The sequence below is a fragment of the Myotis lucifugus genome, unplaced genomic scaffold (assembly GCF_000147115.1).
Source record: "Myotis lucifugus unplaced genomic scaffold, Myoluc2.0 scaffold_394, whole genome shotgun sequence".
Lineage (NCBI taxonomy): Eukaryota > Metazoa > Chordata > Mammalia > Chiroptera > Vespertilionidae > Myotis > Myotis lucifugus.
Genome location: NW_005871442.1, coordinates 556,654 through 561,946, shown reverse-complemented (window position 1 = coordinate 561,946; position 5,293 = coordinate 556,654). Strand labels below are relative to the sequence as shown.

Sequence of the window (5,293 nt, the reverse complement as noted above, 5' to 3'; positions counted from 1 at the left end):
CACCCTCGTCTAGACCTCATCACCACTCACCATACTCTTGCACCAGTCCCAGCCCTGGTCACTCAGTGGTCTCCTCTCCACACTGTAGCCACAGGGATTTTTTCTAAAGCACACATCTGTTTAAAGAGTCTCTGTGGCCTCTGGATCCTGATACAAACGCAAGGCTGCCAACCCTGATCAGTGAATCCTGTTCTTCCTACTTCCCTCTGCCCTGGAACATGTTGGTTTATCCAAGAATGACCTTGGAGGGCATTGCCTGATGGATGAGTTTTATCTTCAGAAGCCTGGTGCCTCCCGAGGCTGCCCTCTAGCCAGAGATGTCCTCAGCCTCCGTAACACTTGGTGAGCCTTTGGGGGCCTGGGGGAGAGTATGGCCCTCCTGCATTCCTTTGCCTGAAAACTTCTTTTCCCTGGGGATAAAGATGGGGCAGGAAGCCATGCATTGGGTAGTTCCTTAGTTTAAAGGAAAAAGAAAAGCGTCCTCAGTCCGTGTGAGCATGTTACATACATGTGCATTAGAATCCTTAATGATTCTTTGGAGAGAGGTTAAATTTATGTGTGGTTTATCCAAACGATGTCTCTCCGGTGGGGACAAAACCACCCTATTAAACAGCATTTGTGATGCATAGGGGGAAAAAAAAGAAAGCAAAAAAAGAAAAGAAAGAAGGAAACCCTGAACTCCAAGAGCGTGAGAAAACAAAGGGGAAATCGAAATTGTGGATCTGCCAGGAACCTGCCATTCATAGAGCCCACAAATCACAGGGAAACAAAGAGAAATAGAAAGATTTGGTATTAAAAACCCATTTTTCCCTGAACCTGTGCCAGCACCTATAAAACAATTACATGTGATCATATTTGAGGCTGTTCTGAGACACTAATTCTTCTCCTGACATTAAAATGTGCGTGTTGCTTTCAAAATGCCGCCCGCAGTCAAGAAGGGCCCCCCTGAGAAGGGCAGACTGGATTGCCGGCGGGCGGGCCCAGCCTTCGAAAACTCTATGGTTTTCTTCCTTTTCTGCCTGGGAACTTCCCTGTGGAGCTGCTGATTTTTGACCACCGCCCTGTGATATCTTTGTGTGGCTCTCAAATGGCACCCTGGTTGCCAGGAGACCAGACAAACGGGTAGATGGTCTCCTTAAGTCCCCCCCTCCAAAATAGGAGAGAAACCCACCAAAGCTCACGACCAGGAGAAGGCACTGAGGCTCCACGTGTGGCCCAGGGCGGAATGACCGCCTGCCCTCAGTGTCCGCGGAGAAAGCCGACCGTGGACCCATTTGGCCACGCGAAGTTCCTCACCGCCTTCAATAGGTCTTTGACCTCAGACTCAACAGGGCCCCTGTGTGAAGTCGTCTGTTAGTTTTGAAAGCCTTTTCATTTTGACAGGTGAGCACCTCATCAGAATTACCCTGTGCAAAGATGTCAGGGAAAATGTACAGGAGGAAACGGGAAAATGTGAGGGAGCGAGCGGAGGCGTCCTGGGCCCTGGCCTTCCTGCACAGGCGTATTTATTTCCCGTGCATTCGCTCTGTGGGCCTTTCCCCTCATCCAGGCTTAGACGTAAAAATGCACAAAAGACAGGTGATTCCCCGGCTTTGGCTCCTTGCCGGCACGGCTTCAGGGGTGCACCTCTCGGCAGGGGGCCCACCTTCAGATCAAATGTGGGGTTATTTCCAAATTGAGCTTTGAGGGGTGGAGCCCTGAGAAGGGGAGGCAAGAAGAAAAATAGGTGAATTAAGTGAAAAGCATGTTGTGGGCCAATTTAATCAGGGTTAATATATCAGGCCTCATATTGTTTTTGGAACTGGCTTCGGGAGTAACAGGATCCCTGACAAGCTGTAGCCAGCCCTACTAGGGAGTGACTCTGCAGTTCACACACCGGTCTGAGGAAAGCCCAGCACCGAGCAGCAAGTGGCAGGTCCCCTCTGGGCACAGGGTGGGCCGTGGGGCCAGCCATGCTCACTCCCTCCTGGGTCTTGCTGCCCTGCTGCTGGTGTGTGACAAAGGCTGCGAGTCCAGGCCTCCGGGCAGCATGGCCAGCCCCAGGCCTGTGTGGGCCTGCCCCTGGCTGGAGGGGTGTGAGGGGGACACCTGGCCATGCTTTCAGAAAGCTCCCTCACTGCTGGCTGCAGGCGATTCCTCCTCCATCGGGGCCTAGAAAGGGGGCAGGCCCTGGTCTCGCAGTCTCAGCAAGGGGACCTGGGGAAGGTGTGTGATTTAATCCCTGAGTTTTGCCAATGGAAAACGAACGGCCCAGAGTGTGAAAGGGGTCTGACTCTCCACATATGCTACCAACCCAAGGGACGACTCAGGATACCGAGAGCCACTTGCTCTCAGAACGCGCCAGGCGGAGCCGACCTTTCCTGTGCTGGGGACCCCAGGATCACGTATCCTTGGCTTGGTTTTCCTCACAGACTCTGAGGATCACCTGAGCCAGGGCTTCTCAACCCCCTCCTCAGAGCTCCCCGTCCAGGGAGGAAGGGCTGCCCCTCCGCTTTTTTAGCACGGGCTTGATTTGCCTGTTGTATCTAGCAGGCTGGGGAAAATCCCATGCCTTGGGCTCAAATGCAGCCTTCCCGGTTACGAGCTGTGTGGCTTTGAACATGTTATCCCACCTGCTCTGTGCCCCCAGTTCCCGCCTCTGTACAGTGGGGAGGAGAAGAATGGTGCCTGCTTCACAGGATTGCCATGAAGAGTCAGGGAGGTGATATACGTACGCTCTGCAAAAAGGCCTGGACAAATCATCACTCAAAAATGTTACTGCTACCATTTACTAGTATTATCATGGTCATTATCATATTAGAGTTGTGGAAAAGATTCCATTTGAAGAAAAAGAGGGGAGAGGTTGAAAGATAAAACACGTTTGAAATCCACTGATTTGGAACAGAAGTGATCTATTGTGGTTAATATTATTTATCACCTTGACTTGGCCATGGGTGTGCCCAGATATTTGACCAAACATTATTCTGAGTGTTTCTGTGAGGGTTTTTTAACATTTAAATCAGTAGACTGAGCAGAGCAGATTGCTCTCTGTAAGGTGGGTGGGCCTCACCCAATCAGTTGAAGGCCTGAATAGAACAAAAGGGCTGGCCCTCCCTGACTTAGAGAGAACTCTCCTGTCTGATGGCCTTTGAATTGGGGCATTGACTCTTCCTCGTTCTCTAGCCACCTGCCTGCCTGTGAACTAGAACTGGGACATCAGCTCTGCAGATTTTGGACTTGCCAGCCTACATATAATAAATGTGTGTGTGTATGTGTGTGTGTGTATGTGTGTGAGTGATACATGTGTGTCTAAATATGTGTGTATATTATTAAACACACATAATAATATACATATTATATATAATCTCCTATTGGTTCTGTTTCTCTGGAGAACCCTGACTAATACATGACCTGTGGGCCAAATTTCGTGTGAGTGTGTATATATGTGTAGGCACACATATATGTATGCTTGTCTACATATTTTCATATTTAATCCAAATGTCTGAAGATTTGGCAGCAACATTCTCAAATTGACTGGAGGTGATTTTAACTGTCCCCATCAGACAAGGCATGTAATCTCCAGTTTTACCCCACCCCAACACATATATTCCCCTTTACAGCCAGTTCCATGTAGACAATGGAGAAAAATTCCAAGGGATACTGGGAAAATTGGCTGCTCTCCAGAATACAGGATTCATTCATGTAGTTAAGAGTCACTGTCGGAGGCAAGGTCAACGTGAATAAGACATGGGTTGCTTCATTTAAGGAGCTCACCATCTATTGGAGAAGACAGATGTTAAGTGGAAAAGCCAAGTCCTGAATAGTAAGTGCTAGGACAGAGGAAAGGCAGGTTCTCTGGGGTTATTGAATCTGGGGTAGTGAGGATGGCAAGGAAGGCCACTAAAAAGTGGGAGAGCATTGAGCTGAGTCTTGAAGGTTGCATATAAGGTTAGACAGGTGGAGAAGAAGATGAAAGATACTCTAAGCAGAGGGAATCGCTTGGGCAAAGAAAGGTCCTGTGTTAAGCAGAGCAGAATGGTGAGAGAACTGTTTCCCATAGCTGGGCACCTGGTGGCTCTCAGGTGTTGAGCCTGGAGACAATGGAGAGAGAACTGTTTCCCAGAGCTGGGCACCTGGTGGCTCTCAGGTGTTGAGGCCAGAGACATAAGGAGTGGCAGGATCATCAGGACCATTTTTCTTGAAAATGATTCAAGACCATTGAGGTTTTTTGTTTTGTTTTTTTGGTTTTTTATTTTTTAGCAGAGAAATGACTTATGTTTCCACTTTAGGAAGATCTCTCCAGCTGCGCCGTGGAGAATGGATTGAGAGGGGAGGCAAGGCCAGGTGACAAGGAGTCTCCAAGGCAGATCTGGAAATCTAAAATTTCCTTTCAAGTAGCTAAAGCTTGGATCCCTATGTAGTGTATGTGGGATAAGAATTTAATCTCTATCACACTTCAATGTGAGTGAGTTCAGGGACTTTCCCCAAGAGCAGGTTTTCATGGTAGGAGGTGTGGAGGGCACTAGGGCATTAAAACAAACTTCACTGGCCTCATGATTTTGCCCAGGTTCTATCCTGTGAAGAGGGACCATGCAAGAGCTCAGTAATGACCTTGGGAAGGTTGTTGCTGTGCTTCTGTACGAAATATTGTGCAGCAAATCACAGGTCTTCTTTCCCCCTGCTGATCCTGTTCATGGCTTTCTTCTTGGAAGGTGACAACCAGATTTCCTTTACTCCCTAAGACCATCAAATTGAAAACAATAATTTCAGACATCCACAGGACTCGGAATGAGACTGAATGCTCAATATTAACTTTTCCTTTGTCCAAACAAACAGAAATCAAAACCAGTTAGCCAGGATGAGCCCCAGGGAGGAGGCCTCCAATTGTCGACTTTCACTCTGGCTCCCACGCTGGGCTGTTTGTTTATAAAACAGGAGGGCATTTAGAGAGGCAGCAACTAGCATGTTCTTGCCAGCAGGCTTCCTCCATAAGTGGGATTTCCCTGTGTCAGCTTGCCATCCTCCAAGGAACATGGTGAACACTGCTGAGTCAACCTGGTCCTCAACCCTGAGGTGTCCCAAGGCCCATTGGAGAGGGTGGAGGTGCCTGGACTTAGCCAAGGAGCACGGGAGATGTGAGGCCTTAGTGTTGGCTCCCGTCTTTCCCTCCACCAGGGCTCATGGATAGACGCTCAAAGGCAGATGGTCATGAGGAAGGTCGAAAGAATTTTTTGTGGTCTTTGTTTCCCTATTCTCCCCCACCCCTCAGCCTTGGAAGGGGCCTCACACACCATTTGTTGAGATACCATTACTC

At 48.9% G+C, this 5,293-nt stretch overlaps 1 protein-coding gene and 1 long non-coding RNA gene across 2 annotated transcripts in view; one reads left to right on the top strand and one right to left on the bottom strand.

The window, feature by feature from the left end:
- The window catches only part of SLIT3 (slit guidance ligand 3), a 481,227-nt gene that overhangs the window by 130,946 nt on the left and 344,988 nt on the right, over positions 1 to 5,293 (top strand).
- The window catches only part of LOC111823107, a 12,098-nt gene continuing 8,283 nt past the window's right edge, over positions 1,479 to 5,293 (bottom strand). The window contains exons 2-3 of the long non-coding RNA XR_002826113.1: positions 4,591 to 4,716; positions 1,479 to 1,697 (exon numbers count right to left, since the gene is read on the bottom strand). This is a non-coding gene — a long non-coding RNA (uncharacterized LOC111823107). The remainder of the gene's footprint in view (positions 1,698 to 4,590; positions 4,717 to 5,293) is intronic.